We start from the raw sequence: 22,268 nt of genomic DNA on the forward strand, positions 1-22,268 counted from the left end.
ACTTAAAAATATTAAAACATGAATTAAACCCAACAGGCTTGTTTTGCTTCCAATTACGATTAATTACATTGTACATCCAGTCTGGATTGTATTTTTGTGCTGGATTGTACATGGTGGATTGACACTGAAATTCTGGCAAAAGATATCCGATTATGAGTAGTAAATATGTCAACTTGCACTGATAGTTTTGTAGCAGTTTTGTAGTAAATGAACCTGAAGAATTTGATTTTTAAAGCTGAACGTGACTATTAAAGGCTGCTGATGAGAATAAATACAACACATTTATGTTTCTGGGAACAAACCTCTGTCTGGATGGAGATGCTGAGAATTGAAGTTAAGCATTAGATTAAAAGCTGCAGGCTGATTCCCTCTGCTGTACGTCATGCACTGCTCTCTAAGCCATAATGGAAATACCATTTAAAAACGAGACTGGAACAATACAATGTTACCTAATTGCACAATGCTTCCTTCCTCCCGACTCAACATGATATATTTCACATAGAAATGAATTTACTCAGCCTTTATTTTCCACCCCCCAAAAAAATGCACCAATTTCAACATGGCAAGTAGCAATTTTATACAAATCAGAATGTACTTCAGGGGTTTATAAAAAGAAAAAAAGGAAAATATAATTTTGTTCAAAGGCTGCTCTGAATAGTCTGCAGTGTTTTCACTGCTCATAATAATTTACCACAGTTGTACTTTGTCTTATAGGACTTGTGTGATTCATTTGGTAGACTAGCAAAATGCACTAAACATATAGGGGGTTATTTACTAAACTCTGAATGCAAAAATCATGAAAAATTTGTGATTTTTTTTTATAAAATCGAACTTTTAAAAAATCAAGAATTTTTCAGAATTTATTAAACCCTGAGGATGGAAAAGTCAGAATCAGAAAATCCAGCATCTCAGACCTGTCAAGGTTGCATATAAGTCAATAGGAGAAGTCCCAATGATTTTTTTGATGTGCTCTGGGTTTCATGCAATACCCTGAAGTTTTTGTGTGAAAAGCCTGGAAAATCTGTTGAAAAATCTGAAAAAATCCGAAAAAATTGTGAAAATTTGATTTTTTTCCTGCAAAGCAAAGCATTAACATCATTGTCGTTACTGCTAGGTAGAATTTACTGAAAAATCAGCCGCTATTTATTTATAAATCTCCCACATGGTATCATGTCCCACAGAGGTAGTAACAAGGATATTGGCCTTAATTAACCTTATTGCAAATAAACTGGTTAGTCATCTCTGAAAAAAAAACGAACCTAAGATTATTTGTTTAATAAGATCATCTTCTAATATTAGTCTGCCAAGGGGGTTAAGGCGAGGAGGTTGAGGCAAGGGAGTTGACATCATTAAATATAAGGGACAGATTTATTAAATATTGAACCAGGGAGATTCCACACAGTTTAATATATTGCTATTAACACTTTCCTTCCTGTCACGAACATTATACATAGGATCCGTTATCCAGAAACCCATTATCCAGAAATCTCGGAATTACGGGAAGGTCATCTCCCATAGACTGCATTTTAATTAAATAATGTGAATTTTTACAAAAAAATTATTTACTCTTTTTCTCTTTCATAATAAATCAGTATCTTGATCCCACCTAAGAAATAATTAATTCCCACTAGAGGCAGAACAATCCTATAGGGTTCATGTAATGTTTCAATTTTTTTTTAGTAGACTTAAGGTATGGAGATCCAAATTATGGAAAGACTTCTTTTCCAAGCACCTGTACTCACATCAGGACAGTTTAACTTAGTCCATTTATCAAAGCAGATACATATGTCAAACACTGTTCTCTTCAGTAGGGTGCTAGAACTCAGTTTAGTATGTTATACAATGGCCAATTCTAAGGAACTTCTCAATTGGTTGTCATTATTCATTTTTTTATAGTTTTTTTTTTAAATATTTATCTTCTTCTGACCCTTTCACATGGCCTCAGAGCATCATTAATTAAACAGCATTTACGTTGGATTCCAAGGTTCCCTTGTTTCCATGCATGACCTTGTTGCAAAGGAACAGGCAGGGTCAGACTGGGCTGCGGGACACCAGGAAAAAACCCGGTGGGCCCCAGCTCTCTTGGGCCCCGCCAGCCCAGACCCGCTTCCTGCAAAAATAATCGTTGGGTCGCGGCAAAAAAACCTGTACAGGCACACATGCACAATTGCGGCAAAACCCAGTGCGTATATGCAATCATGAAAAAAAAAACCAGTGCTATGCGCAATCGCAGCAACAAAAAAAAAACGCCAGTGTGCAATCATGGCAGGGCAAGCAGCAGGGGGCCTGGAGACAGCAACCTTCTAAACACTTTCCAAAAACTTTCCGTTTGCTTGTGTTGTGTCCAATTTTCTTGACAGAGCAAGCTGTATGGCAGTCTGTTGTAATAAATATGCAAATAAAGAACAATCGGCTCAGGGTACCCATAACTTTTACTGTGCCTTTTCAGAAATATAAAATCAAAGTATTACTCTATCCCTGCAGTGTGCTTTGCCTTTAACAGCAGCCCAGAGCACTGGCACTTTTCAGACCAATATTTTAAAGCTGAATCGGAAGCCCCAAAGATCTGAACTTTGGGACATTAATTTAGTCCTGTGAGAAATAGAAATGCTGACAATTTCGGTACAGGTTTAGTGTCGCTGGTAATTGAATTCTCTTTCTCAGGCTGCCCATGGGCACAAGACACAAATAAGCTAGTCCGGCTTTTATACAGCAGTCGTTAGGTATAATTTGTTTTATTGCTATTTCACTTTATGATTGCTTTTGTACTACAGCTCCCAGCATTCTCTAACACTCACTGTCTAATCGTGCCGTGGCCTCTCTATCATTAGGGGACCCTCTAGTTGCTTATCATTAATACATAAAAGAAAGAGAGTTTGGCAACAGAGACAGCAAATAAATCGAATGCACTCTCCTCCAAAATGTATGGCTCTCATAGGGTTAAAGACGCACACATATACCATACTTATATACTCATACACATCTATACCATACTTTGTTAAAAAATAATGTATTAATTAATAACCAAATAGGATTGTTTTACACCAAAATGGGTTGTCCGTCTTTAAATTAACTTTTGGTATTATGTAGACAATATGTATTATGTAGACAATTTGCAATTTTCATTTTTTTTTTATTTGTGGTTTTTAAGTCATTTAGCTTTTTATTCAGCAGCTCACCAGTTTGCAATTTCAGTAATCTGGTTACTAGGGTCCAAATTATCCTAGCAACCATGCACTGATTTGAATAAAAGACTGGAATATGAATAGGAGAGGTCCTGAATATAAAGATGAGTAATAAAAAGGAGCAATAACAATAGATGTGTAGCCTTACAGAGCATTTGTTTTTTAGGTGGGGTCCATGACCCCTGTTTTGAAACTGGAAAGAGTCAGAAGGAGAAGGCCATTCTATAAAATATTAAAAGATACCTGAAAGTTGAACCACCCCTTCAAAATAGACTCTATGGGGCAAATTCACTCTATGATAATTCGCCAGCGACGGCTTCGCTCACAGTGCTACTTCGCCAGGAGTAGATTCGCCAGGACAACGCTAATTCACTAAAATCTGAAGTTGCGTCCAGGGCGCCGAACGCTGGTGAAGTTACGCTAGCGTTACTGTGCCAAACAAAGTTTAATAAAAGTCCAATTTTATAAAAAAAAAACAATCACACATTTTTCGTGATTTTTGCATTCAGAGTTTAGTAAATAACCCCCTAATGTTTACATGATTTTCTAGCAGGTATGAAGATCTCGTTTTTGACATGGCGTCTGTTTTTTTTGGACACCGGCATCAGTTTTTAGCGAAATTGCGGCGGCATCCAAAAAAAACGGATGCCGGTGAATTTTCGCAGCGGCTTTGCGAATTTATTCGGCGGCGGCGAATTGCGGGAATTCACGTGAATTCGTGCCTGGCAAATAAATTAGCCCATCACTATATATAACCAAAACCAAAATAGCTTTACAACAGTACATAAACTGTAGGCTACACGTCCAAAAATGGAAGCATGTTGTCTTACTTAAAAGGCATGTAAAGGCAAAGAAATAAAATCCCATTTTTACTTTCTTTAATGAAAAAGAAACTTATCTCCAATATACTTTAATTAAAAAATGTGTACCGTTTTTATAAGAAACCTGACTGTATGCAGTGAAATTCACCCTTCATTTACTGCTGTGGATAGGAATTGTCAGATGGTCCCTAACTGCTGAGCAGGGAAACAATCATACTTATGAACAGCAGGGGGAGCCCCCGCCTTACTTCCCAGCCATGCAGAACTCAAGCAGCTTTGTTTATGACGATCCCTAAGCAGCCCAGACCACACTGAGCATGTGCACAGTCTTAGTCTTGCAAAGATGTATAACAAAGTTACAAGATGGTGACCCCCTGTAGACAACTTTGAAAGCATAAATCATTTGTTTGATTAGGCTTGTGGTGCAGTAAGTTCATGTTTATATTTAGTATACAAAATACAGCATTTCTAACCTTATTCTAGTTTAGACTTTACATGCCCTTTAACTGTCAGGGGCTAGTCCTACTTTGACTCCATATAAATGGGGAAATCAGATCCATATTGTATCACTTAGAGCTGCTTACACATATCTACATTGATCAAATACATCTACAGCTGGCATCTTGCTCTGATTGCTTCAGAATGCAACATCTTGACTAAAACATTTGGAGTTTATTTACACATTCAATATTTAATCGTGGAGCTGCAATATGTTCATATTTAGACTGATGAGATTTTAGGTATTTCCATGTTAATTTCATGTTTCTCCATCAATTTTGTACAACACTTTAGCTGTTAAAAATTATGATCATCACCATACTTGCTTAAAACTGGACTTCCTATCACTTTAGACCAGCCCATCGGTGCTAAAACTATCCAACCTTTTCAACCTGGCTGGCCAACTCATAGTTATAAAACAAGTTCACTGACAAGACTCAAAGTCAAAGAAGATGTCTATGAAGCCCATGTCTGGTTGTCCACCACAAATGAACCGGAGTCCAGAACTGGCCATGGATGTCAAGCACAGTCATGGTGCAACTTTGTGATTGGGAGTCAAGACATTCTGCTGCTCAACCAGCCGGGTTACCAAATTATCCCTTATCGTACAGCCATATACATTTCATTTTATTCCTGCCTATCAGTATGACATACATCATAAACATGCCTTCAAGTCTTCTGATCATGTTCTCATGATCATGTTCTGATCATGTTCCCAGCAATCAAGTTGGAATGCGGTTTGACTGACTAGGAATATGTCAAGAGTCTTCTGTGTTCCATCACTACCCTCCTTATGACATTCTAAACAAGTTGTCCAGCCTTTGGGCAATGGATATGTACACTGCATTTAGTCCAAAATATTAATGAAGCAGAGAACCACAAAAGGAATATAAACAGTTTACCTTTGTTTCTAATCTTGGATTAGAAGTCGTACATCTTTTTCCTAAAAGTAACATTGATCCTTGTCGTGTTCATGAATTTCTCGTTTTTGTATCTACTGAGGATTTGAGGGCTTTACAGGCACATAACCCTCCTCAACATTGTCTCCAGCTCCAGGAAATAAACTGCAAAACAAATAAAAAGAAACAACAACAAAAACATAACTAAGCATGGCATGGCATGGCATTCACAATTCAAATTAGTGAAAAGATCATCAAGGATGATAATTGGGATTTAAAAAGATTAGGAAAGGTCACATGAACACTGTTGTGGAAAGAAAATATCCAAATAACTAATGGCAGACATCAGAGTCGCTAATCAGGCACCAGACAGACTGATTAAACAATGAGAGCAAGATCAAAAGGATGGGACAGTAGCTGGACAGTGAAGACATAAGGTATAAATCAAAGAGCAGCAGAGATATAAGATAAGTGCGAGACCAGCATCACTTCAAAACACTGAATTATAGATCAGAGAAATGTGTCGTGGAGCAGCCACAGGTAACAGGAGGGTGGTTTAGAAAAACAGGTGCAAGGGACAGATCAAATGACTCAATCAGATGCCTGTACAGGAGGTGAAATGAAATCAGCATGTTCTATACATCAACTCAGATAGACAATCTAGCACTGATAAAAGAGATCATAGATACTGTAGAAGAGGTGCTGGGATATACTACAGCAAGTCAGATGAAATTGAAAGATTTTTCTAAAAAGAAACTTGACATAACTATTATTGCAAAATCAACAGACTATTCATTCTTTTCTATTATCCTGCCAATCTCTCTCTCTCTCTCTCTCTCTTACTCTTTCACAATCTTCAGAATGGCATGATTTTTCTCCTCAGGAGATTAGTAGTGGTAGTGGTCAACACACAGTTCAGAGTTTGATTCCTGACAAAAAATCATCCAAGCCCTCTCAAAGGCGTTAAAAGAATCTGCCGTGTAACCTCACTGTGAAGAATCACCTTCCCTGCTTTGGTTCATTGATCTTTTTTTTTTGTAAAAAGACTCCCCTATCTGTCTATTATGTCCTAAATTTGCTTGTAACGAGTAACCGTGTCCCCTCACAAGCACCTTTTCTTTAGAGAAAACAACCTCAATTTTGACATTTTTTCATCATAGTTTAAATCTTCCTTTAACTAGTCTATTTACTACATCTCATTAATATCTTTCTTAAAGACTGGAGCCAAAAGTTCACTGCAAACTTAAGGTGAGGCCTTACCTTACCTTAATGGACATTTATTAGGCCATACTTTATTTTTCTTTGTTTGACTCTGCCCAGAGTTAACAGCTTGTTATCCACAAAAATACCCAAATCTTTTTCAATTAAAGGGATCCTGTCATCGGAAAACATGTTTTTTTCAAAATGCACCAGTTAATAGTGCTACTCCAGCAGAATTCTGCACTGAAATCCATTTCTCAAAAGAGCAAACAGATATTTTTATATTCAATTTTGAAATCTGACATGGGGCTAGACATTTTGTCAATTTCCCAGCTGCCCCTGGTCATGTGACTTGTGCCTGCACTTTAGGAGAGAAATGCTTTCTGGCAGGCTGCTGTTTTTCCTTCTCAATGTAACTGAATGTGTCTCAGTGAGAAATGGATTTTTACTATTGAGTGTTGTTTTTAGATCTTCCAGGCAGCTGTTATCTTGTGTTAGGGAGCTGCCATCTGGTTACCTTCCCATTGTTCTTTTGTTTGGCTGCTGGGGGGGAAAGGGAGGGAGGTGATATCACTCCAACTTACAGTACAGCAGTAAAGAGTGATTGAAGTTTATCAGAGCACAAGTCAAATGACTTGGGGCAGCTGGGAAATTGACAATATGTCTAGCCCCATGTCAGATTTCAAAATTGAATATAAAATAATCTGTTTGCTCTTTTGAGAAACGGATTTCAGTGCAGAATTCTGCTGGAGCAGCACTATTAACTGATTCATTTTGAAAAAAAAAACACTACCTTACACTTATGAACAATGAACCTTATTTGCCAGTTTGATGCACAGTTTTTCAATTTAGTCAAATCACTCTGCAAAGTAGACACAATGCCCATAATGATAGGGAAACAGAAGGGCTGAAATGTCCCAGACTGGGAAGTTTTTGCCCATTGATTAAAATATTTTTTTTGATAGCTCAAAGATGGAGAACACTTTCTAGGAAATGCTTTTTAAAGTCAGATTGTAACAAAGAAATGTTGATTTTGGGGGAAAGTCCTGCAAAGTATTAGAATATCAGAAAATCTTTTCAGAACATCTGTAAACCATAAATAAATTTGAAAAAAAAATCGGCCAGTAGAAAAAACACAAAATTTTACCAGAAAATCAATGGGACCCTTGATAAATCTGACACGGGAAGGGAAATGTATAAACAATTAATTTAAAAACATTTTCTAATAAAAAAGTTGAAATAAACTTGAATGCGCACTCATTTATTAAAAAACTCACTTGCATAATAAAATGAAAAAAACAACCTGAATATAGTGAAATCACATTCTATTCTCCCTTTGCAATGAGTCTGTAACATTTCAAATTAGCATATCTAGTATAGGTCAATCTAAAAACAACTGGACTTGCTGAGTAATCAAATTTGTTGTTGATTACTCAGCAAGTCCAGTTGTTTTTAGATTGACCTATACTAGATATAACATGACCTGGATGAATGAAAATCTTCATAGTCATTTCAAATTAGCCTTGATAACTTGAATTGGAAATTATCTTTCATTTTGAAATAAAGAAATCGACTGCCAGTTCTTAAATGCTGACTTTTTTTGTGCTTAATAGATCTGAAAAAGTTGTGTTTTGGAAGCTCAAATTCCAATTTGTGATTTTACCTGCAAAAACGTATATTATTGTAAATAGTCTAATTTGAATGTAAGATAAATCTGCCCCTTAGGGTATATAGCACATCTGAATGCCTGTGGGTTTTCTCATGTAAGTTGTTGTTGTTTCTTGAACCAAAATAAGTTCCGCTGAAGTGATAAAATAATGACCGGTTAGGCTTAATAAACTCTCGGAATGCAAACAACTGGTTTTCAGAAGGGACTGGTAATAACAGGGAAATTATATTAATTGTGTAATAAATTACATAGTTGCCTTTCTAATACAAATGCTTGTAATGCGCTGGATAATCAAAGTGAATTTTTATATCTTTCGCTTTGAAGCTGGCGTTTCCATGATGAGTTATATCTGTGCTCTAGCAAGCTGGCGTTTGCATTATGAATGCTGAACAGCCCCGGAGTGAGCAGCTATAAACAATCCAGGTAAAACAAAGGCCGAATTCCTCTCATTGTCTTCTGTTGAGAACTTTTATTATAAGAGGAACCTGTAGGAATCTGTAGGTCTTCAATAATGGTGGTAGGAATGTTTTGGATGCAAAATCAGAATACAAAGGTACAGGAAGGAAAGGTGATACATGGAATTTCTAGAACGTATTTTAATTTAAATGAAGTATTTTGTTAGAAGTATGATAATACACATTTGGAGCCTTAAAGGGAGTTTGCTTTTCTACTGTCAGTAGTCTATTAGAAAATCATTTAAACATAAAATAAACCCAATAGACTGATTAATTATATCTTAGTTTGGATACAAGGTACAAGGTACTTTTAAAAATGTAGATTATTTGGATGAAATGGAGTCATGGGGAGATGGCCTTTCCATAATTCGTAGTTTCCTGGATAAAGGGTAATGGATCCCATACTTTTATTGCCTTCCCTGGTTCTATGCTCTATCTCAGACTCAGCAATCACTTTCACTTTCATTTCTGCATGTCCTTGATGCCACTGCCCTCCTGACATGCCTCCCCTGTCCTCACTGCCTATTAATGTGTAGTCTGTGCATGGGCAACAGGTCCTCTGTGCTGGGATGATTCAACACTTGCCTTAATAAAATAACAGCTGCCAGCTCACTGTGATTAGGAACCCCAAGCCTTAATTCATTTAGTGTAACTGTAGTGTACATTTAGGGGCAGATTTACTAAGGGTCGAATATCGAGGGTTAATTAACCCTCGATATTCGACCAGGAACTAAAATCGGTTGCATATTCGAAGTCGAACGATTTAGCGCAAATCCTGCGACCGAACGATCGAAGGATTATTCGTTCGATCGAACGATTAAATCCTTCGAATCGAACGATTCGAAGGATTTTAATCCAACGATCGAAGGAATATCCTTCGATCAAAAAAACGCAGGCAAGCCTATGGGGACCTTCCCCATAGGCTAACATTGAGTTCGGTAGCTTTTAGCTGCCGAACTAGGGGGTCGAAGTTTTTCTTAAAGAGACAGTACTTCGACTATCGAATGGTCGAATAGTCGAACGATTTTTAGTTCGAATCGTTCGATTCGTAGTCGAAGTCGTAGTCGAAGGTCGAAGTAGCCCATTCGATGGTCGAAGTAGCCAAAAAAACACTTCGAAATTCGAAGTTTTTTTAATTCGAATCCTTCACTCGAGCTTTGTAAATGTGCCCCTAATTGTGCTCAACTAATACAATAGAATAGAATTTGGGATTATTTCTTAGGGTGACTTTAAAACATAATCTAAAATAATCACCTATAATAGTAGTTTGCATATAGTCCAAATTCGATATACATTAGCAAGGTGTTACATGGTACATACTGTACTTATATATGTTACCCAGAAATATATGGCGTATGGGCACAGTAGAGATCTAATGAGCTGGACCACTGAGGGGAATTAACCGTATGTTAATTTTTTACTTATAATCTTGCCACTTTTTCATTTATGTTTTATTAGTTTTTAAAATCTGCCTGGAAGGTAAAGGTGCCTGGAAGGTGACTTTCATTCACTATTCCTCCCCATACCAAAGTTTCTTTTTCTCTGTCTTACAAACTCGAGGGGCAAATTCACTAAGCGCCGAAGCGCCGAACGCTAGCGTTAATTCGCTAGCGTTTGTAATTTTCGCTACTGCGCAAATTCACTAACGAACGCTGGCGTAGTTTCGCTAGTGTTACTTCGCACCCTTACGCCAGGCTAGTTTTTGCTATCGACGTAACTACGCAAATTCGCTAACTTGCGCAGTGTACTGAACGCTACCTTTTACGCTAGACTTCCTTCGCCACCTCAGACCTGGCGAAGCGCAATAGAGTAGATAGGGATTGTTTCAAAAAAAGTCTACATTTTTTCTAAGTCCCAAAAAACGCTGGCGTGTTTTCTACATTATGGGTGATAGGCTGAAAAAGATCGAAAAATTTTTTGGGGCTCCCCTCCTTCCCCCCTACATTTCCTGACTCATGGCAACTTACCTAGACAGTGGGCACATGTGTAGGGCAAAATAAAATTTTTATTTGCTGATTTGAAGGTTTTCTAGGCATTTCTAGTGTTGATACGTATTCCTCCATTGAAATTTGAATTTGGCGCCGTATGCAAATTAGCCTTCGCTAGTGTAACTTCGCTTTACATAGCGAATCAACGCTAGCGCAACTTCGCAACCTTACGCTACCCCTGAGCGCAACTTCGGATTTTAGTGAATTTGCGGAGCGCTGGCGAAACTACGCCTGGCGAAGTGCGCGAAGCGCGGCGAAGTTGGGCCTGGCGCAACTTCGCATCTTAGTGAATTTGCCCCTCAGATTCTGAGTGACCCAGCAGGCTAAAATTGAAGCCAGGGGGATGTGAAGTGGTGGGTATTTAACATTTTAATACAGTCGTTCAAATTGGTAACATTTCTCAAAGAACCACAAAATAAATTCATAGGGGCAGATTCAGTAATGGGCGAACTTTCCCCAGCGTCAGCTTCGCACCCATCACACCACTTCGCCAGGCGCAAATATGCTATGAATACGCTAAGTCACTAAAATGCGAAGTTTCACTCCGGGCGTCGAATGCTTGCGAATTTCTTTAGCGTTACTTCGGCTGTACGTGCATTTCATAGGGAAGATGCGCTATCGTTCATTTGTGCCTAACGAAACTTTGCTAGTGATCTTGCGCTTAGGTCAATTTGCTTAGGGCGGGAAATTTAAAGTTGTTTGGACATCTTTGTTATAAATGTTGCTGCAAATGGTTTAAGTTACTGGTTTATATTACACATGTCCAGGGAATCTTAATAAAGGCAAGAGAGTTAATACAATGCCCTACACATGAGCCCACTGTAAAATGAATGTTCCATATGTTTTTTTGTACTTTGATGCATTTTTGGCTCACAGGATATGATGTAAGTGACAGAAGATTAAGGAAGAGCACTACGCTTGGTCTGAGGTGGAAGAAGGCAACTCTGGGGAAAGAGGTAACATTGAGTAATTCCACAAAAATCCACATTTTAGGGAATTTGCGGAGTAATATCCGTTCGCCATAGCAAAAAGTCGAGTGTGAATGACTGCTAGCGACGGTCTGTTTCGCTAGAAAATTGTCAGTAAATTGACGATGTCCCTGTTGGTGGCAACACTTCGCTCTTTAGTAAATCTGCTCCATAGAGTTTAATTAACAATGAAATGTTAAGATCCACCCAAAATAAATGTCAAATACTATATAAGACATATCTGTAAGAGTTACCCTTCATCAGCAGAAATCCAACATCTTTTGATGTAAATGTTAAAAAGCCACAAAAAAAATGAATTCTATTCAAGGCCGCCTATAATTCTAAACTCTAAAAATCAATAAAAATTAGAGATTGGATAGGTTTTCAGATAATGACATGAATTAAAGCTCTACTTGCAAGCATGAAATGTCAGCAATCTCTCCAGCGTCCATACAAACGAAAGTGCCAACGCAGGCAAAATCCACCTTGGGAGAGAGAGAGGGACTTTTTCATTGTGTTCGAGCTGGAGTGGCAACATTATTTTCCAGAGCATTCTGCACTGATAATTGCAATAGACATAATGTTGAACAAATACACTGGGTAACAACAATCAAACCGAATATGAGGATTTATCGTAGGTAAGAAAAGGAGCAGATTAGTTTTGCCAAGCAGTTTGTATCTGTCTTCAAATGATTGCTATCATCAATTATTTATAAAGTGGCAACATATTCCTCTGTGCCTTACAGCTGGAGAGCAATAATTACAAATACATTGACATACAGTTACAAGCTGATACAAATGTTAATCAGAACCCTCCTCTACAATGAGCAGAGCCAGAGATTAAAGCGAAGGCACAAGGTATATAGGGTGCCATTAAATACTATAGGAACTGCATCTTGATGGCTTTGGTGGGGAGGTTCAGAAATTACCTAGTTAACATGCAACTCCTGTTAGTCTTAAAGGAGCAATTCACCTTTAAATGAACTTTTATACAGGTTTGGGACCTGTTATCCAGAATGCTCAGGACCTGGGTTTTTCAGGATGACGCATCTTTCCGTAATTTGGATCCAGTGGCGGAAGTACCGGGGGAGCAGGGGGTGCGAGCGGGCCAGGGCCCCCACCTCCTCAGGGCCCCCAGGCAGCTTGCGCCACTGGAATCCGGGTGGAAAATTTCGTACCGAGGGGGGCGGGGGGCCTGGCTGTATGTCATGCACCAGGGCCCGCCCCCCTCTAGTTACGTTACTGTTTGGATCTTTATACCTTAAGTCAACTAGAAAATCATGTAAACATTAAATAACCCCAATATGTAACAATAAAGTTGTAGCCCCGTAATTCTACATAATGCAATTATTTTTAGGTTTCTGGGGTCAGTGTCCCCCTTTTGAAATTTGAAAAGAAACAGAAGAGGAAAGCAAATATTTCCAAAACTATTAAAAAAAATACAGAAGAACAATTGCAAAGTTGTAAGGAATGGAATAATCTCTGACATACTAAAAGCTAATTTAAAGATGAACCACTTTAATCTCCGGTTGAAAATAAATCAAATGCATTGGGAAGCATTATTATCCCAACTTTTTCATATATTTTTATGATATATTTTTATGAATCGAATGATTCGAACTGAAAATCGTTCGACTATTCGTCCATTCGATAGTCAAAGTACTGTCTCTTGAAGAAAAAACTTCCAACCCCTAGTTCGCCACCTAAAAGTTACCGAACCCAATGTCAGCCTATGGGGAAGGTCCCCATAGGCTTGGCTACGTTTTTTTGGTCGAAGGATAATCCTTCGATCGTTGGATTGAAATCCTTCGAATCGTTCGATCGAACGATTATTCCTTCGATCGTTCGATCACAGTATTTGCGCAAAATCCTTTGACTTCGATATTCGAAGTCGAAGGATTTTCATTCACAGTCGAATATCGAGGGTTTATTAACCCTCGATATTCGACTCTTGATGAATTTGCCCCTAAGTGTTCTTCTCTTCAGTAGGCTGGCTGGCAGTGAGGACATCTTAAAGGGATGCTATCATCAAAATACAATCATTAACAATAATTGTGTATCATTCAGGTTAGTAAAAAAAAAACAAGTGATGCTATTACATATTCAAGTACAGCTATGGGTCAAGTGATATAATCTGTATGCGCTTCCTATATTAGATAATATCCCACCAACCGAAGGCTTTCCTCATAGCAGTTTGACTTTTAGCTTAAGGAGTCCCATAGAGGCCTCTAAGTACAGGCAGATGAGAGACAGATATGTAGTCAATCGCTCCCCTCTTTGGCACACCGGATCCCCTCAGTACTCCACCTCTAATAAAATACAAAGGTAGAGAGGGGCCAATGTGCGCTTCTATATACAACAGACGCCGGGTCCCTGCTAGATTTCTACTTACAGGATTGCTGATCTATACTCGCTTGTAGGTGAAAACCGGCTCTGATATGGGATGGGATCCATTATCTGGAAACCTGTTATCCAGAAAGCTCCGAATTATGGAAAGCCTTTCTCCCATAGACTCCGTTTTATCCAAGTAATCCAGATTTTTAAAAATAATTTCCTTTTTCTCTGTAATAATAAAGCAGTACCTTGTACTTGATCCAAACTAAGATATAATTAATCCTTATTGGAAGCAAAACCATCCTGTTGGGTTTATTTAATGTTTAAGGTATGAAGATCCAAATTACAGAAAGATCCATTATCCAGAAAACCCTAGGTCCTAAGCATTCTGGATAACATGTCCCATACCTGTAGTACTAAATGCACCTGTTGCCTTAACTCCTTACTTTGTCTCAAAAACCAGCAGATGTAATATGCTTTATTGGTGTCTATATAACAAAGTATTATGTCACAGAGGTCCCAGATCCTATCTGAAACTCATAACTCAAATCACTGTTAATTGTTGATTTTGGCAAGATAAGAAAGAGAAGCAATAGCAAACCAAAGAAGGCTTATTTATAAAAGACAACTAGACTAGAATGCTTTTAATGTGTATAAAAATGTCAACAAAACTGTGACAGAATAATGTAAAATACCTGCAATAGCCCCTTTTATAATCCAATGTCTTTTTATACAAATTCCTATGTTACTGTATATTCTATCCAAGGTTCAGAATGTATTCATTCTAACATTTCAGTCAATTCTTTGTTTTGCTTCAGCCAAAGATATGATGTCTTCCACTTAGGTAAATTAGAAAAAAGACCTCCCCGGGCTGCAGTCTATGTCAATTCAGATTTTAAGGTAATTGATCCTACTTTATCCTGTGAGTCAAGGGCTCTGATTCTGAGTGCGTACCCAGAATAACTGCCATAAGTAAGGACTGCTGATGTGACATGAGCACCAGCAAATACATTCTTGGATGCAAAAAAACCCCCAAACAATAGAACATTAGAGTTAATTTACTAAAGTATGCAAAGTGAAAAGTGCAAGAAATAGATTCAAATCCCACAGTAATACTAATAATAATAGCTATTCTTCTTTTTATTATTATTCATAATGAATTAAGGAATATCAATAATAATATTAATAACAGTTATACAATGCACCTTTACTCCAGTCCCCCATGCTCCCTGCTGTCAATCACAAATCCTTGTATCTGACTATGAGACTTCCATATAATGTAAATGATGACACCTAAACTGCATTTGAGCATCCACATGGACACCCCTTACCAATTTCCCATTCTTTAGGTGCCAGAGGTATCAGGAGCTCCATAACGCTGTGGCTTATTAAAACAGATTTAATAAAAATGAGTGGTAATAATTTATGTGTAATGAGCCCCAACCTTTTCCTCTTTGTTGTCCTATGACTATCTATGATTATAGATAAAGAGGAGTTCATTATGCACCACTTTGAAATAAATCTACTTTTCCTCTTCTGAGGAGGTGAGATCCTACACAAAAGAATGTGCTTCAGTTGTACTGGTGCAATATATGTGTATCATATCACATGGCTCAAAGCATCACATGTTCATTAAAAGCCTTCTCTATCAGGCTCATGCTGAGCACGTGTTTAAGACAAACTTGGAGTAGATGTTGACATTCTTCTGGATTTTACATTCAATGCAAAGGGTGATGAGCACTCTCAATAGGATTAAAGGAGAAGGAAAGGCTTGCAGCACTTGGGGGTGCCAAATGTTAGGCACCCCCAAGTGACTGTAGTTACTCCAGCCCGGGATTATAACCAGTGAGCACCACAGAGCGATCCACTTCTGTCTTCTTCTGTCTTCAAATTTCCCAGGGCAAAAATATGCGCAGTTGAAAAATGAAATAGCCGACTTTTTAGTTAAAATTCAGCTTTTTGTTCTACTGTGCATGCGCAGCCGCGCGAAGAAGGAGGAAGACAGAAGAGGATCGCTCCGTGATGCTCACTGGAATAACTCTGTGCCGGCCCGGGGTTTCAGGTAAGTAACTACAATCACTTGGAGGTGCCTAACATTTGGCACCCCCAAGTGCTGCAAGCCTTTCCTTCTCCTTTAAATAGAAATTAATAAAGGCACATGTACCATTCCACAGCATTCATTTGTTACATTTTCAAGCTGTTATTGTATTGCATAGCTTAATAAATATTGATTTCATGGAAAGAAGCAAAGTATATATATATATATATATATATATATATATATATATATATATATATATATATATATATATATATATATATATATATATAAAGATATAGTTAAGAGCACTCACGGGTATTGTGAAAAAGCTTTTATTGGAGTATTACAATCTACCCCACATCAAGGCTTGGGAGATGTTGCTACCAACTTAGTAAGAACGCACCATCTAACTCCGCTGCATCTGGTTAATTACCTTTTTTTTTTTAAAAAATATTTTCAAAATATTTTTTGAAGAACTTTTTCCATTTTTTCCATGTTTTAATATATGGATATCCTTGACAATCCTGGTTTGGCAATTTGTTATTTGCACAGTTTTTACATGTTTCAAAAAATTTGATGATTCACCATTTTTAATGTTTTTTAAAGTTTTTTAATGTGGTCAATCTTTTTCCATATACATTACATTTTATACACGTATTTTGACTTTTGATATTGAATATTGTAATTGATGCTGACACGTTAATGTAGAACACACTCACCAGCATGATTAATTAATTAACACTGTTCACTGATTGGTTGATGTTTGTATTTATGTATCACGTGATGACTTCTGTGTGCATCCTGACGACGGTTCAGAGAGAACTGAAACGCGTTGATGTGGGGTAGATTGTAATACTCCAATAAAAGCCTTTTTCACAATACCCGTGAGTGCTCTTAACTATATCTTTATGCTATTTCTTGAAGAAGCACCAGGGACTTGATTGATCGTTGGTGAGTGCCAGTTCAACAAACTGATTGATATTTATATATATATATATAGATATAGTCCACAAGGGACTTCATGCACACTATTTAATATTTTTTGTTTCTATACTCTCTTTTTTATTTTTTTGCTTTTTAAGTATATTTTTTATTTTTTGTTTTATTTTGTTTGTTCATATACTTATAATTATACAATGGCTGCTCACAAGGAAGATTAACTATATTTGGGTTTTTATAAATAAAGCACAATTGGGTATTTTTGTGTTTAATTTAACAATGGGACATGACGTGTATACGCTAATGGTTTATTGCATTATGGGATGGTTATGAGATTTGTACACATGAAGGGTTGTGGATTATATCACATGTATATTTAAAACAGTGACACGAGTTAATGTGCCTATGTAGTGAATAGATTATAGTTCCACACATACTTGGTTAAAATACATGGACTGACTGTCATAAGGGATATACTGAGGAGGGGTGTAAATGATTGAGGCTAGTTCTAATTTAATAAATAATATGATATACATCCAGGGACATAGAGATCATACTAGCTGTAGGGGCCACCTAGTTGTTATTGAATGATAGTTTGTAATAGAGGTTTAGTTTCTAGTATAAGTGATGGATAGATCTTCAGAGCAGGCCTGTCAACTAGCTCAAATTAATGATATACTTTTGGCAACAGTGTTTTAAGGCTGAGATAAGGAAGTACATTGTGACAGCAATTGTAACATTATAAAACAGAGTTGCAAAATATAGCGTTTTTAATGATAGACGTAATAATGGTTGTAATCAATGTATGTAAAAGGCATGTTTTAGATGGATAAGTGTTTTTAATGTTGGATATGTAATAGGCTGTTGCGATTCTATGATGATGACAATACGTCAGTTCCAATTTGTCTATTTTTCCCACCAATTCTTCTATTTAAGGCATTTTTACATCTAATTAGACACTTTGAGAAAGGCCTCGGAGGAGGCTGAAACGTTAGTCTCGCATTTAAATAATAAAACCTTTTATATTTTCATAAAACCTGAGAGTGCGGATCTGTCTTTGTGGATTTATATATATATATCTATATAACAATGATTGCTCCTCCCCAATCTTGGAGAAAACAACCCGTGGGGTTTGTCTTATTTAAAGAATTATCACTGTAAATTAATAAATAGTCAGAAATATTGTATCTGTCTATTAAATGATGGTATTTATCGAATAGATTTTTACAAAATCCCACATCTAATTTTTTGCTATGGGTTGTATTTTAGAACTTTTAATACCATACCAATCTTAAATTGGAAGGCACTCATTTACCTGGGTTAATATAACTTTATTAGCGTTGATGAAAGCACCAATAAATGTACTTCTTCTTTACTTATTTTGCCTACTCCTCTTATGTTAATCAACTAAATGTAAAAAAACGTTGGCGACGGACATCATAAGTGGGACTTCTTTACTTACATCTTTCCAGTGTTTCCAGGAACCATTTTAGCAAACCAGATACCCAAAAGCTCAGAATTATGGGAAGGCCATCTCTCGTAGACTCCATTTTCATCAAATTATTTAAATTTTAAAAATGAAATAATAAAACAGTAGCTTGTACTTGATCCAAACTAAGAAATAATTAATCCTTATTGGAGGCAAATCAATTGTATTGGGTTTATTTCATGTTTACATGATTTTCTAGTAGACTCTAGTAGATCTAAATTACGGAAAGGCCACTTATCTGGAAAGCCACAAGTCCTGTGCATTCTGAATAATAGATCCAATAACTGAACCAACCTTATTTTATTCATACAGCATGCCTGTTTCTGCACACATCTTTATACGTAATATGTCTAGCCTGGAGCTCCTCGACTCCCTGGCCTGAACCATATCAACACACTTGCAGTATCAACACATATATACTATAAACCACATTGTTAAAATGTCAGGGTTAACGTAATACTAAAGAGTAGAGCCAGTAAGTGTAATATCCAGTACATAAAGGAGGGCCCTTTCACAAGCTGAAAGCATTCCAACTACCTGAGAAAACAAGCAATAAATCAGAATAATTTGTCTCTTGAATTGCTCAGGATCAGATTACAAAGAGACGATAAAACACATAAATATATATACGCTAAAGCCACGGAAGGAAAATGGCAGATAAAAATCAACCCTCACCCAAAGCGAAAGCTGATAGATATCATAACAGAAATGGGAATGAGGGGGCGCATGTCAGGAAAATTGAATAAACACCAATCATTTCTCAAAAACATAGGTGCTGTAACTTCTCTTTTGTTTCACACTGCTATTTTGGACATCAGATTGAGTTATACTCTGATTTACAGGTGTGTTTTTTTCAGCTCGCTGTGATTTTGAGAATCTGTAGGCTGAGAATCCTATGAAACCATCTATTAGCAATACGACTTGCTGAAAGAAGCCATTCCATTATGTGTGCATCCACCCAGGAGGATGAACATTTACATTTTGTATTCAGATGTCTATTCGTTGCCAACTACCTTTCACATCTTATATTAACCATTGATCTAACTGGTTCTGATAATGAAAAGTCCTTCAGTCTTGGGATGCTGGGTTAATAGCTGTAAGGCTTGATGAACTGGCATGTCCAGGAAATGAAAATATCAGTCATAAGAGTTTTACACCTGCCAACAATATTGATATTGCCAGAAAATTCCCTAACACTGTTGTGCAAATGGTATGACTTTCCAAAAGAATGGTGGACTCATGGTGATACATGCTGCGTCTGGCTAAGGACCTTCCCTACAGGCACCAACACAGAGAACAACGTTTGCACTCTTTTGAAAGAATGGTGTCTACCACAAGCCATGCTAACATGGACCCTCATTTGTCTTATGTTATATTATTTGATAGATTTACCTGCAGTTGGCCCTCCATAACAGCCCTTGGCAGACTATCCTAGTTTTTACCAAGTGGTCTGTAGGAATCTACTTAAGGTTTGATCTTCTCTCATAGCTAGAGGAACATTATTTGGAAACACACAAGAATTCAATTTATTCTACCAGTGTTACACTGAACCATCAGGATAATAGGAAAACTATGGAACCAGGGTGAGTGGGCCCCCTGCTCCATTGTACCTTGTATGTCTATATCTTTATCATTCCTCTTTCTGTATGAGAACAAAACAGAGCAATGTAGGGAAGCTTAGATGATAGTATATAGAAGTATGATAAGGAGAAGAAACTAGGAGAATAAAGATGCTAAGTGAGGAAAAATACAACAGATTCACATGGTTCCTAATACTTTATCAATTAGTTTACAGAAATTCTGACCTCTGCAGGACTTGCTTGCTTTTGGACACCAGTAGCTTTAATGGAATTACTTATCTGGTTGATATACCCACCAAATCATTCATTTCTGTACAAGAATATTGCAGCTATACTACCTAATCCTCTTCATAACAGATCCTAACAAAACTACTCCTTAAATGAGAAGCCCTTAAATTGCTCACCGCATGTAAGAAGCAGCTAAATCCTAGCAGTGCCCAACAACTCAATTAGAATTGTTAACATTGAAACATAACTGGATTATACTAATTGAAATACTAAATTACATTCTTGAAAGCCCACATATTACATTTATTCCTGGCTGCTTTGATATACTACCAACATATAATTTCTAATTGTGAGAAAGCCCAGATTAAACCATGAACCTGAACCTGTAGTAACCACTTATATTATGTTGTATTGATTTGCCTACCTCTCCTGTTCTTTGTGCTCCTAACTCTTCTTTTTCATGATGCTCTCTAATGTCTTTCCCTGCTGTCCTTGCAGGCTTCAGGTTTTAATTCTTAGTTAGAAGTTCAATAATATTTTCACATACTGAAAATATAATTAATGTATAGAATGTAGTTAACTATGGCTTGTAATAAAATGTCATTGTTTTCTATCTTCTTCCTATTTTCTTTCTTATCTCCTTCCAAGGGAACATTGCCACTTAACAAAACTATCATTTCTACAGCCCAAGTTTGGTACCAAAAGATTAATTTTCAAGCTTCAGCCTCTCCTGCTTAATAATAGCAGAACACGGGATCAGATGCAGTGTCAATCGTTGCTAAAAGCTATTTCTACAAACTACAATTTACTGAGGCTCATTTACTAACACTGGAGATATGCAGCAATCCAGAGAAACCGATTAAAAATTAGCTTTGTGATTGACTGCTTTTGGTTATTTCACCAGGGCAAATTACCCCAACATGGGGAGTAGAACACAAGTATGTGCCCCTCTTCTGGTTAACCAGATATAATAAAGATGATGTGTTTTTAAAGTATGTTTACTTGATGAGCACAAATTAATAAATCAATAATAACTAGCATTTTAAATGATATGGTACCCATCAGCAGGACCGTGTATGGGCTACATTGCACACATAATAATGGCAGGAGGAACATCATGGGACTTTAAACTAACAAATGGAGTTGCTGCCATCTTTGCTGAACCACGACTTTTTTTTGTATTATCCAGAAAGCTTCAAAGCGGGAAGGCCATTTCTCATAGACTATATTTTATCCTAATATTCCAATTTTTAAAAAAAATAATTTCCTTTTTCTCTATAATAATAAAACAGTACCGTGTACTTGATTCAAACTAAGACATACAGTAACTACTCCTAAACTACTCTCTAATAGACTCAAGTATGAAGAACATATTAAAGAAAGATCTGTTTCCCAGAACCCCCTAGGTCCCTAGCATTCTATATAACAGGTCCCATACCTGTATATGTGTGTATTTGGTTATGAAAAAGAACAGGGCTTGGATTTGTCCAAGAGTGCACTATACATGTGCAGGTATGGGACCAGAATGCTGGAGACCTGTGGATTTCTGGATAACAGATCTTTCTGTAATTTGGATCTTCGTACCTTAAGTCTGCTAGAAAATCATGAAACATTAAATAAACCCAATAGGCTGGTTTTGCTTCCAATAAGGGTTGATTATATCTTAGTTTGGGTCAAGTACAAGATACTGTTTTATTAATACAGAGAAAAAGGAAATGATTTTTAAAAATTTGGATTAGTTGGATAAAATGGGGTCTATGGGAGACAGACTTTCCATAATTTGGAGCTTTGTGGATAACGGGTTTCCAGATAAAAAATCCCAAAACTGTATTTATATTTAGCCTTTATTTGATTACAGGCAAAATACAGCATAATAATGGGTATTATTGTATACATTCTATTCACTGTGCATTGGGAATTTGACTCCCCAATATTATAATAGTGCCCAGAATTAGGACCTTATAAGGCACTTAT

The 22,268-nt window shown here is 37.0% G+C and overlaps 1 protein-coding gene across 3 annotated transcripts in view; it reads right to left on the reverse strand.

The window, feature by feature from the left end:
• elfn1.L (extracellular leucine-rich repeat and fibronectin type III domain containing 1 L homeolog) overlaps nucleotides 1-22,268 on the reverse strand; it is a 358,432-nt gene that overhangs the window by 150,981 nt on the left and 185,183 nt on the right. For all 3 annotated transcript variants that reach the window (XM_018236360.2, XM_041576038.1, XM_041576039.1), the window contains exon 3: nucleotides 5,407-5,568. The gene's annotated coding sequence lies outside the window, so the exon portion shown is untranslated. The remainder of the gene's footprint in view (nucleotides 1-5,406; nucleotides 5,569-22,268) is intronic.

Source organism: Xenopus laevis, chromosome 9_10L (assembly GCF_017654675.1).
Source record: "Xenopus laevis strain J_2021 chromosome 9_10L, Xenopus_laevis_v10.1, whole genome shotgun sequence".
Classification (NCBI taxonomy): Eukaryota; Metazoa; Chordata; class Amphibia; order Anura; family Pipidae; genus Xenopus; species Xenopus laevis.